We start from the raw sequence: 13815 nt of genomic DNA, 5'->3' as shown, positions 1-13815 counted from the left end.
ATTATAAAAACGCAAATCATTTTTTGAACTTTGATTTATTACATTTAAATCCAAATCTCTGGATATTTAGAAAAGTGGGAAAGGGGATATAGGAGGAAGAAGATGAAGTTAGAACACAACCTGTAGAATATTTCCCTTTAATAGTTTAGGTAGTTTTCTGTATTTCACCTGTTTAATTAATTAGAATTTATTTTATCTTTATAATATTCCAAGTAAGTAACTAAAATTTAATGTTGTATGATGTAAATTTTCACCACCTACTCAACTATAATATGTAAGCAAAAAAATCATACTGTGTTCGGTTTTATATTTGTAAGTCCTTATATATACTTTAAGCAACTTGTTATAATAAAACTCTATAGTGAGAAATTATGGGACTCGTAGTTATAAAAACTGAAAAGTAACAAAAACATTTAAAAGTTTAAATTAAAGACTACTGAATGGTGGGCCCATCCCTTTAAAAAATATGCTCAAGTTCATAATTCGTCGCGACTATATCATCTACGCGCATGCAAATTGCCACATTTATTAAATTTAAATCTTCTTCGATTTCTTCTTCTTTTCGTCAAAACACTTGTCCCTCCTTCTCAAATTTCTTTCAAAAAATTTTAAATTCGCATGCTCTGATCAAGTTAAAATCCTAATTTTGAAGAATTAATGGATTCTGCAATCCGATCATCCCCGACAAGAAGCAAATTCGCGAAAACATTTTCCAAATCAACTCATTCAAAAAAATCCACAAAAAGTCGCGTCGGAATTTGCATTCCGATCGCGCCGCAGAAGCTGCAATGCTGCGAGTCGAAGAAGTTCGGCGAAGAAGCGATGGCGGAGCTTCGAGACAGAGCTGCCATGGAAGCTTTCATCGCCAAACTCTTCGAGGCGGTTTCCTCCGTGAAGGCGGCCTACGCTGCGCAGCAGATGGCGCAGCTTCCGTACGACGACGTGGCAGTGCAGTCAGCGGATCAAGCCGTCGTCGACGAGCTACGCGCTATGTCGGAGCTGAAGCGGCAGTTTTTGAAGAATCAGTTTGATTCGTCGCCGCCGCACTTGGTGGCGATGCTGGCGGAGATTCAGGAGCAGCAGTCGCTGATGAAGACGTACGAAATCACGAAGAGGAAAATGCAGCGGGAAATTGATCTCAAATCGTCGCGGATTTCTTCGCTGAGGGAAAGTTTGAAAGAGATTAACCTTAATAATAGGTTATTGGAGAAGACGATTAGCACTACCGGAAATTTCTCAGTTCTCGAAACAGTGTCGTTCCATAGTTTAAGCATTACTGATTTCGTCGTTGTGCTTACGCGTTGAGATCTGTGAGGCATTTTGCCAAACAGTTGATCCGCGAAATAGAGTCCGCCAGCTGGAATATAGACGCTGCTGTCAACGCGATTCACGGCGGCGTTAAATTCAACAGAAAGGATCACAGGGGTTTAGTGTTCGAATCGTTTGTTTGCAGAGAGATTTTGAGCGGCTTCAACGATCCTATCTTCGGAATCGAGAAAATCGACAATTCAGAGAAGCAGTTACGCCGAATTTTCTTCTTCGAGGAGTTCACGAAATTGAGGTCGGTCTCTTTGAGTCATTTCGTCAAACATAACCCGAGCTCGTTGTTCGGAAATTTTTTAACTTGGTACATCCAAAGATGGAATTCTCGTTTTTCGGCAATTTTGTTGGGTCGTGATACCGCCGATCTCACACACGCACGAACGAGGAAATAAAGCACGCAAACGATATAACGTGGTTCGGTGATAATCCACCTACGTCCACGGAGAAGATGACCGGAATCTTATTGATGGAACTCTCAATACAAGAACTTCACACTCACAATCTATCACTCTAAGCAAACGCTAGCTAGTGCAAGAATTCTCTTCTAATTGTGTGTGTAATCTGTGTTCTGCGTCTCTCACTACTGAGCTCTATCGAGCTATTTATACAAGATGCAATCAAGAAATAAAATCCAACTAACTCTATTTCCCAAAGTTAGTTATAACCGCTGCTCGGCTAAAACCGAACTGCCATTCTTGGTTAGCAACCGAACTGCATTTCTCGGCTATCAACCGAACTGCCATTCTTGGTTAGCAACCGAACTGCATTTCTCGGCTATCAACCGAACTGCCTTTCTCGGTTATCAACCGAACTGCCTTTCTCGGCTAGCTCAAAGCCGAGCTTTATTTCTTGATCTCTTCTCGGAGCTGCCGAGGCTCCACCACTCGATCACAACCGGACTCAAAGCCGAGCTTCATTTCCGAGCTCAGAAGCCGAGCTCCAGTAGTTTGCATGGACACACTTTCACAAATCTCCACCTTGTCCTTGCAAAACTCCATCAATATCTGGATTCCCTTCTCAATCCTTGTTACAAGCTTCAACACTCCACAATCTCAACCAACTTCAAACAATGTTTGAATTTCGAAGTTGGCAGAGATTTTGTCAACATGTCTGATGCATTTTCTTCGGTAGGAACTTTCACCACATTGATCTTTCCACTTTGAATCTCATCTCTGATGAAGTGTCTCCTCACATCTATATGCTTCGACCTCTCATGGAACATTTGATGTTTTGCTAAACATATAGCCGAGTTGCTGTCACAGTTAATCTTCACTGCTCCCAGCTTCATTCCTAAATCTTCCAAGATTCCTTGCAACCATTTTCCTTCCTTTGCAGCCTCAGTCAGAGAAATATACTCAGCTTCGGTTGTGGACAGTGCAACCACAGACTGCAAATTTGATTTCCAGCTGATTGCTGTGCCATATAGTGTGAAGATGTAACCACTCTGAGACTTTCTGTTGTCTAAGTTAGCCGCATAATCCGAGTCACAGAATCCTTCTAGGACTTCCCTCTCCTCAGACCAAACTCCACCACCAAACTTCAAGCCAACCATGACAGACCCTTTCAGATATTTCAGAATCCACTTTAGTGCTGCCCAGTGATCCCTACCTGGATCAGCCATATATCTGCTTGCAACGCTTATGGCATGAGCCACATCCGGCCTTGTACATATCATCAAGTACATCACACTTCCCACTATATTTGCATAGGGTATCCTGCTCATCTCTTCTCTATCTTCAGCTGTCTTTGGCATCTGTTCTTTACTGAGTTTGAAGCAGCTAGCCAATGGAGTGGATACTGACTTTTCACTCCTTACCTGGTATTTTTCTACCACCTTTCTGATATAATCAGCCTGAACCAATTTCAGTTCTTTCTTCTTTCTGTTCCTGACAATATCCATACCCAAGATTCTCTTGGCTTCCCCAAGATCTTTCATATCAAATCTCTGCTTCAACTCCTCCTTGACAGACAGCAGCTCACTTTTGCTTGATCCTGCCAGCAGAATATCATCCACATACAGCAGTAGATAGGCCAGTATTAGATTTCCACTTCTCTTGACATACACGCAGCTATCAAAACTGGATCTCTCAAATGCCATCAATTCCATCTGCTCATGAAACTTCTTGTTCCACTGCCGGCTGCTTTGCTTGAGCCCATATAGGCTTTTCTTTAACAAGCAAACTTTCTTTTCTTCTCCCGGCTTCTCAAAACCCTTAGGCTGCATCATATAGATCGTTTCCTCTAGATCTCCATGCAAAAATGCTGTCTTCACATCAAGTTGATGCAGCTCCCAGTTGAAATGAGCAGTCATGGCCAATAAGATCCGAATGGAAGTGTGCTTCACCACTGGAGAGAACACCTCTGTGTAGTCAATACCCTCTACTTGTGTGAATCCTCTAGCAACCAGCCTTGCCTTAAACCGTATGCTTTCAACTTCCCCCACCTCTACTTTCTTCTTAAACAGCCATTTGCAACTGATCAGCTTCTGAGTCCCTGGATCAGTCACCAAAATCCAAGTCCCATTTTTCAGCAAGGACTCTATTTCTTCTTCCATGGCCTTGATCCATTTCTGACTTTCCTTGCAACTCATGGCTTCTTCATAGGTTGAGGGTTCTGAAAACATGAGTACTTCTGCTACACATAGAGCAAAGAAGCTCATGTCATAATCTGAGAATCTGCTAGGTAGGCCTGCATTTCTTCTTGGATTTCTTCTGGCCCCTTGAGCTGCAGCAGCCTTGCTGCACTGGTGACTCCTGCTCACCTGTGTTCTGAGTATGTTGAGAGCTAGTTGCTCCACCTTCTTCTTGATTTCCTGTGATCACAACATCCTCATCAGTGTCTGTTCCAGCAGATTCTCCACCAAACTCAAGGTTTTGCATTTCAGAGCTACTGCCACCACCAGAGGGCTTCCCATCATCTTTAAATGGCATCTCCTCTTCATTGAATGTCACATCTCTGCTCACAATGATATTTCTGCCTTCTCTATCCAAATTCCACAATCTGTATCCTTTTACCCCATCTTGGTATCCCAACAACACACATTTCTTTGCCCTTGGCTCCAATTTACTCTGCTTAATGTGTGCATAAGCAGCACACCCAAACACCTTCAAGGCTGAGTAATCACCTAGGCTTCCATACCATCTTTGATCTGGGGTCTCATTGGATATAGCAGATGATGGACACTTATTGATCAGATTAGCTGCAGTAGAGACAGCCTCTGCCCAGAATCTCTTTGGCATTCCAGAGTAGAATAGCATGCACCTCACCCTTTCTAGCAATGTCCTATTCATTCTTTCTGCCAGCCCGTTCTGTTGAGGATTTCTTGGCACGGTCCTATGCCTTCTTATCCCTTTCACCTTACAGAAACTATCAAACTCCGCAGACAGAAACTCCATGCCATTATCAGTCCTTAGATATTTAAGCACTGAGCCCTTTTCATTCTCATATCTAGCATGCCATTCTCTAAATTTTTCAAAAGCTTGGGACTTCTCTCTTAGAATGTAAATCCACACTTTTCTTGAGTAATCATCTATGATGGAGATGAAATACTTACCTCCACCTATGGATTCAGTTTGGGATGGCCCCCACAAGTCACTGTGGGCATACACAAATGGGGCTGATGAAGTGTGTTTCCCACCAGAAAATGGCAGCTTCTTTGCCTTTCCTAGAATGCAAGATTCACATTTCTTTAGGCTGTCTGATGCACTTAACTTCATCACTCCTTGTTTAGCCAGCTCTCTTATGCCTTTCTCACCCACATGTCCAAGCCTGGCATGCCATAGATGCAGGTCTTCTGTCTGGGCAAGATTCACAGCATCAACCACGGTTTCACCCAGCAAATAGTATAGGCTGTTCTTTCTCTGGGCCTCCATCACAATTCTGGTGCCTTTTGTTACTGTGAGGATCCCATCACCAGAGTTGAATCTGCACCCTTTTGACTCTAGCATTCCAAGAGATATTAAATTTCTCTTGATTTGAGGAATGAATCTGACTTCTGTGAGAGTCTTCATACTCCCATCCTTCATCCTCAATCTGATGTTCCCAATGCCCTTGACATTGCACACTTGATCATTTCCTAGCATCACTGATCCTTCCCAAGCTGATAATTCTTGGAACCAAGATTTGTGTGAGCAAATGTGGAAGGAGCACCCTGAATCCATGATCCAGCATTCTTCAATCTTGGCCCCTGAGTGGATATTCAAAGCTTCATTATCTTCAACATCCTGAGCCAGATCAGCAGTCTCTATGTTCCCAGCCTTTTCTTGCTCTTGTTTCCTCTTCCAAGCAAAACAATGCTTCTTTAAATGGCCCGGTTTCTTACAGTAGTGACAGCTTCTCTTCTCCTTCCATACTCCACCTTCTTCCTTCTTCTGGAACTTCTTCTTGGAACCCCTTTTATTCTGATTATTTTTCACATGCAGACTCTCAGCTACTGGATCAGTTTGTTTGTTATTAGCCTTCTGCGATTCCTTCATCTTCAATGCAGAATGAATCTCTTCATAGGTGACCTTGGTTTCTCTTCCAAGAAGCACTGCATCCTTGAAGTGCTCATAACTTTTAGGCAGGGAATTGAGCAACATCAATGCCTTATCCTCATCTTTAATGACCTCATCGATATTCTCAAGATCATCTATGCATTTCCCAAACTCCTCGAGCTGTTCAGAAATGCTCTTCCCATCTGAAAACTTGAAAGCAAGAAGCCTTTGCTTCAAATGTAACCGGTTCGCCAGAGACTTGGTCATGTACAATGACTCAAGTTTCCCCCATACTCCTGCAGCCGTCTCCTCCTTGGAAACTTCCCTTAGCACCCTGTCCGTGAGGTTCAAGATCAGGGTGCTATAAGCCTTATACTGCATATCTTGAAGCCTTTGCTTCTCCTTTTCATCAGCATCAGGTTTGCCTTCTTTAGCGTCACCTTCATTCTTCAAGATATCCCATAGGCCTTGCTGCATCAAGATGGCCTTCATCTTCAGCCTCCACAGCCCAAAATCGTTTCTCCCGGTGAACTTTTCCACCTCGAACTTGGCTGTAGACATTTCTCAAAACGAGCGGTGGGCAATCGCCAAGATCAGCTTATACAACGGAACCTCTAGACACGAACTCACCCAGAAACCAATCAATCGGCAAATCGTGGAAGTCTTCCCACAGACGGCGCCACTTGTTGGGTCGTGATACCGCCGATCTCACACACGCACGAACGAGGAAATAAAGCACGCAAACGATATAACGTGGTTCGGTGATAATCCACCTACGTCCACGGAGAAGATGACCGGAATCTTATTGATGGAACTCTCAATACAAGAACTTCACACTCACAATCTATCACTCTAAGCAAACGCTAGCTAGTGCAAGAATTCTCTTCTAATTGTGTGTGTAATCTGTGTTCTGCGTCTCTCACTACTGAGCTCTATCGAGCTATTTATACAAGATGCAATCAAGAAATAAAATCCAACTAACTCTATTTCCCAAAGTTAGTTATAACCGCTGCTCGGCTAAAACCGAACTGCCATTCTTGGTTAGCAACCGAACTGCATTTCTCGGCTATCAACCGAACTGCCATTCTTGGTTAGCAACCGAACTGCATTTCTCGGCTATCAACCGAACTGCCTTTCTCGGTTATCAACCGAACTGCCTTTCTCGGCTAGCTCAAAGCCGAGCTTTATTTCTTGATCTCTTCTCGGAGCTGCCGAGGCTCCACCACTCGATCACAACCGGACTCAAAGCCGATCTTCATTTCCGAGCTCAGAAGCCGAGCTCCAGTAGTTTGCATGGACACACTTTCACAAATTTAAACAAGAGGAAGATGGTGAACGGCGGGGATTTGCCGGAAACGGAGTTCTTCAAGATGTTGGCTGAAATGTCGAGAAGAGTTTGGTTACTTCATTGTTTGGCATTTTCGTTTGGTTTTGAAGTTGGGGTTTTTCAAGCGGAGAGAAATTCGCGATTTTCGGAGGTGTATATGGAAAATGTGTTCCATGATGTGTTCGCGGCGGCAGTTGGTGATTTGAGAGTGGCTTTTACAGACGGTGGTGCCCGGATTTCGGGTCGGGCACACAGTGGTGCAAACCCAGGTGTATTTAGTTCCGGCGAAAAGCTAGGTTGTAAAATCTAGTCCATTAATTTTGCTGTTGTTTAGTACTATGCCGGTAAAAATAATTAGGTGTAATTTGCATGAGGAATTTTATGCAATTCTTTTCTAAATAGTCTTCAATAGTATGCACTATTTATTTTATCAATATTAAGTACTACATGGACTATTCAGCTTATAATGTTTTAGAGGGTCCACGATAGTTTGGCCAAGCACAAGCACAACCACCGAAAAATTTATCCAAACCTAATAGTGGACTTGTACGCAGCCACAAATTAAATTATTTTATCCGAAAAAGTCCAAAAAAATTAAAAAAAATCAAAAGAAAAAGGGTGTAGATGTGTGCGAGGTGAATAGGATGAAAATGGAGTATTTATAAACAAAAAAACCAAAAAAAAAAGAGTTTTGCTGGCGCCGCGGCCGCCGGTGCTATGAAATAGGGCGTCGCGGTCAGCGCCGCGGCCCTACTCCATGCGCCGCGTCCCCGCCGAGGAGTCGGCCCATATAATTCTTAGGATGTATTATTATATATTATGGGTTTTCAAAAAGCGAAATAAAAGCCCACTTGAAAGCCCGACTTGGTGGTCAAACCAATATATGTCTGCCCCAAGCCCATCATGATTGTCCACATATCTAGGATGTCAATCGGGTCGGCCTGTCGGGTTTCGGGCCAACCTTGGTCGGGTTGCAGATCAAACGGGTGCGGGCTAATCGGGCTGTGATTTCTTTCGGGTTATAGAAGTTCAACCATGACCCTAAAAAGCTAGGGGTTTCGGGCTAACCCAGCGGGTTAATCGGGTTACTACCGATAAGATTAACATGCGATCAATCCAATAAATATTGATGAAAATTAGTTATATTCATAAAATCTAAAATATTTAATTATGATAAATTTGAGATATATACTTAAAATCAATCATAAACATGATCAAATACTAATATTTGAGATATTTCGTGAAATTTTAATCATATTTTAGAAATTTAAATATTTTTTTAGTCAATTTGAAGTTTTAATTTATTTATCAATTATTATATTAATAAAATCTAATATATAAATAATTTTTATATTTAATATAAAATTAAAAGTTATTTTTAGCTATCTATATTATAAAATTAATCAATGAAGTGCCGAATTATGATTAAAAAAGTTGAATAATATAAATTTTATCGGGTTTCGGGCCAACCAATCTTGTTTTCGGGTCTGGCCCTAACGAGTTGCAGGTTAATCGGATGCGGGCTAATCATGTTTTGATTTTATCGGGCTAGAAATTCCTAGCCCTAACCCTATAAATTTAGTGGGCTATTCGGGCCAGCCCACAGGCTTCAAACTACACTGACATCCCTACACTAGGGGTGGCACGGTACGGTATACCGCACTCAAAATGTCACACCGCATACTGTACCGTAAATTGCGGTATGAGAAAATGTCATACCTATACCTTACCGAATTTTTCGGTATACCTCATTGCGGTATACCGCAAAATTGGCATGATTATTTCCGATACCGTTACCATACTTTATTGCGGTATACCGTACTTTTACATTATACCAAAATAAGGTATGGCATACCGAGTACGGTATACCAAAATAAGGTATGACATACCGTAATACTTGTGTTTCATACCCAAAAAATTCTATTATAGCCGAATATTTAAAATAAAATTTCACTTATTTAAATAATATCAAAAAGATTAAAACTACACCATAATCAAATCTATATAGTGGACTTGATTTGCATCTTTGCATATGTGTGTTTGGGGTTGGGGCGGTTGAACTAAAATATGAAAGTAGGGTTATATTAACTATTTTTTATATAAATTTTAAATATAACATATATATCAAATTTTTGGTAAATAGTGTAAATGCGGTATATTGCGGTATACCGCGGTATAGGAAAATCTATACCTTTACCGTACCGAAATCTATCGGTACGGTATCATATCGTACCGCAACTTGCGGTATACCGCAAATTCGGTATTTTCGGTATTTTTTCGGTACGATAAGTGCGGTATTTCGGTATTACGATATATTTTGCGAGCCCTACCCTACACATATTATCATCTGCCATAAGAAGTGATATTTTTGAAATTTTATATTTTTCACCATTTTGAACTTTTATTTTGTTAAAATTTTTAATCTTAAAAACTATTTTATGCAAGTTCGCCCTTAACATCAAAGTATGGAATTTATAATATTAAATTTTCTTTTTCTCTTTTTTGTCAGTTTTAGTAGTAATTGCCAATCGTACCGATATTATATCATACACCCTAAAAAGTTAGATTTTTTAAATGACCGAATTGTTCAAACCCCCCAAAGGGTATTTTCGACTGAAAAAAAGGCCAAAATGACCATTTTCAAGATAAACCCTTAGTCCACGTTTGTCAGAGGATGTTTTTAAAGTCCACAGACTATGGGCGAGATAAACCTATAGTCCAGGAACTGTTTTTTAAGTTCACTCTAAAACTAATACTTTAAATGGGTCTCACATTTCACTCACTTTCTCCATTTACTTTTCTTTACAAAGTCAAACAATTTCTTAAAATCCGTGTCGAGTCAAAATGCTTCTTTAAATGGTGGATGGAGGGAGACGGGAGTATGTCGTATATTACAGGGATTCATTAGATAAAGTATGAAAATTTCAAAAAAAATATTTATCTTTTCCTCAAAATATTAATCTTGTAGAAAGGCTAAACAAGCGGAGAGAAATAATTAAATTGCAAAGAAATAAATGGGAATGAGAGAGAAATAATGCTCAAAATTTAATGACTGAAATAGCTCTTAACTCCAAAAAAGTGACAAAACCCCGAAAATAGTGGAAAATTATTTTAAATGTGCTTAAGTTTTTGTCTAAAAATTTCTGTCATGATATCATTTTTACTAGGTACCGGAAAATACAAATTAAACGTGACTTTTTTTGTAGTTCGCTACACGAATAATTATATCTATAAAGCTCGATGATAATATTATCGGAACCATGTGCGATTTTTAAAATGTATTTAATTTATAAAAATATTGAAAAATCCTACTATTTGAGACACCAAGTAAATAAATCTGAAATGTTTTTTCTGTCGGTTGTGACGGTGCTCTATAATAAAATATTAGTTTATTTGTCCCAGTTAATAATTAGTGCATGCCCAGTAAAGTAAAAATATATATTCTACGCAAGCATTAGATATTAATTTGCTTTGATTGAACATAAAGTGGAATAAATATATTAAATCAAATAATATATCCAATTAAGTTTGACAGGTTGGAATTAAGATAACTATTATTTTCAAAGTTTCACCTACTACTAAGTCAAATCTTCCCTTTTAGAACCATATATGTGTCATGCACATATGTGACTAAAAATTCTATTGTTGGATAAAATTTCAAACGTATACCAGTCTCATCAATTATTTTCTAACAAAATTATTATTCAAAAAATCATCAACCAACGTTTGGTTTTTTATTTAAAAAGAATTATTGGTATTCATTTATATTACATTATTATATAAAAAAATAGTGTCGAGTTGCACAATATATAATACTACTATAGATTAAAATATAAAAAATGAGATTAAATAATTATGACCGTTATTGAATTATCCATAGACTATTATTTGGCTAATTAGGATTATTGCATGACCTGAAAGGTATAAACCACTTTTACAAAGATGGCAATAAAGAGAACTTTATGATTATAAAACTAATGGATTGATAAGAAGCACACAAATTTTGAGTCAAAAGATATTAGTCCATTCTTCAACTACCTTAAATGAAACGCATGCAGTCCTCCTCGAATTGGCCCATAATATTGTTTGTTTTTTTGTACTATTTGATTAATAGTTTGATTTTTCATACTGTTTTACCCTAATCTATACGCATTAAAACAAGATTATTAATTAGCACTAGAAAATTAATGCAAACTCATTTTAAAAAATCATAGGGCTAGAGAATGCTGTTTACTGCTGTTTTTTGTTTTGACTATTCCGTGTTTAATGCTTCTAGTTGTATACTTTTTTTGCTGGTTGATATAGTTGATATTATGAGCCAGATTAGAGAGATGAATATTAGTAGCACGTGATTGTAAATAATTAAAATCTTAACTCAATATAATTATTAAGTGTGAGGATATATGTGCATAAATTATTGGAAATTGTATGCTATGCTAGTAAACCAGACAGAGGCCTGATTATAGTATGTAATCTATGATTTATAAATTTCAAAAAAAAAATTTAGACTATATATATTAGTGATCATCCTAATGAAATTTGATTTAGAATAACATCAGATGTACTAACTAGATTAACTTAGTAATCAATCAAATTAAAGCCTCAAAGGTTCGTTTCACGATATTAACTCTCCAAGTTTACATTTATTTATCAATTGTCTTAAGTCAACAATCTTATAATTGTTAATTTTGAATCTAGATCATATATATTGATTGATTTTAGCGTACAGTACTTAGGTTTAGATTCCCTGATCCCTATAGATATGATATTCTTAGCTTAATGTTATAATTATACTACCAACTACAAAAAACTTACTATCTTTTATGAAAATAAAAATTGAGACGCAATTACTAACGTTTAAAATTTTTTGAAAAGAACCATAATTTAGGACGTAAAAAGAAAGTGTCCCTTAGTTAATGACAAATTATCTTAATCTTTTGTTTTTTAGGACGCTTCTATTATTGTCCTCTAATTTTTGTTGGACCATTAACAATAAAGACATTTTATGAAGTGTTGGTAGTATAATTAGATACACAAATTAGCGTCCTTAATAGCAATAAAAATTACTCCCTCCGTCCCACGTTACTTGAGGCGTGTCTTTTCGGCACGAGATTTAAGAAAGTTGTGTTTAAAGAGTTAAATAAAGTAAAATAAAGTAGAAGAGAAAATGAATTAAGAGAGATGGGAGAAAGTAAAGTAAATAAATAATAAAGTAGGTGTGATTAGATGTTTTATTTTTAACCAAAAAGAGAAATGACTCAAGTAACTTGGGACAACCCAAAAAAAACGACTCAAAACGACTCAACTTGGGACGGAGGGAGTACTATCTTTATTCCGTTTTTCGTTGTAGTGTACTATTCACTTGCGGTAGTATTTGCAGCTAGAAGACATTGCATCAGTAATCAAAAGAAGAAAAAATTATAATCTATCAAAAGTAATGCATAGGTTGAAAATGAAAATTTAAAAGAAGACAGACATATTCGAATCCTAAGTGAACTGCAAAAGGAGGATTGGACTTGCTGCCAATTAAAAACAAATTCTTTTACTATATATTGAATATGCACGCCACAAATCACGCGTATATAAGTAGTAATCCCTCCGCCCTAAAAAAGTTGAGTCGTATTCCTTTTTAGTCCGTCCCAATAAAATTGAGTCATTTCCTTTTTAACAAAAGATAAAATATCTAATCACTCTTAATTTATTCTATCATTTACTTTACTCTCTCTTATCTTTTCTACTTTTTTCATTTCTCCTATTTATTTAATATAAATTTTTAATCTCCGTGCCCAAAAGTTTTGTCTCAACTTTATTGGGAGGGAGGGAGTACTATATTTTATAAATTTGATCTTAGTTGAATAATATATACCGCAATATAAAAATGACAAAAATAGAAGAAGAAAGTGCAACTTCAATAAAGTAGTGTAGAAAATGAGAGATTCATTAAAGTTGGATACTATCCATTAACTTCAAGCCACGTCTTAATACATCTATAATTACTACACCAACTTTGACATGAATCCAGTGGTTCCAGTGGACGATGAGGTCCGTGTGACATTTAGTTACGTGGCCATTCTCTTAATTGATCATTTGATTAAGGAATAATTTTATAAAAAAAAAATTGAACTATATAAATAACGGTTGTGACTTGTGCAATAAACATAGAAGTGCCCTTTAATTGGTTTTGCTACTATATTTGTTTATGATGGTGATCAAATTTGTTTATGAGTGCAGGTTGAACTACTATTTAGCTGGGGTAATGATATTGATGTTGTTGATGATAAGTATATCTTGGGCAGCATCCATCTCTCCTCTGCAACGCTCAAAGAACCATCGAAGAATATTCGGAATCGTCGGTTGGCGGGTAACGGCGTTCCTCCGTCGGGTCCGTCGCATAGAGGACACCAAACACATGATTAAAAAGTGAGTGTTGTGTTTAAATTGTAATGCAATACGAGTGTTGTGACGCGTTTGGTGTATCAATCTTGCGTTGTAATTAAAGTGAATATGTTTTTTTTTATTCAATTCTTGTGGTAATTAGAAAAGTGCAAATGAAATTTTTGAAGATCAATGATGGAGTACGTACTAAACAAGCCCAACAGCAGTAAAGCCCAAGACAGAGTATCAGTTCGGCATGACTAAAGAGTATCAGTCCGGCGTGACTAAAGAGTTCAGTTCGGTACAACCAAAGAG

General features: G+C 37.9%; 1 pseudogene; it reads left to right on the top strand.

Moving 5' to 3' along the window:
- The first annotated feature begins 570 nt into the window (after positions 1-570).
- Positions 571-7471, top strand: LOC121788887 (annotated as a pseudogene).
- The last annotated feature ends 6344 nt before the right edge of the window (positions 7472-13815 follow it).

This window comes from Salvia splendens, unplaced genomic scaffold, assembly GCF_004379255.2.
Source record: "Salvia splendens isolate huo1 unplaced genomic scaffold, SspV2 ctg1171, whole genome shotgun sequence".
NCBI lineage: Eukaryota > Viridiplantae > Streptophyta > Magnoliopsida > Lamiales > Lamiaceae > Salvia > Salvia splendens.
Note: the sequence above shows the minus strand (reverse complement) of the source record. Positions and strands in the feature narration are given on the sequence as shown.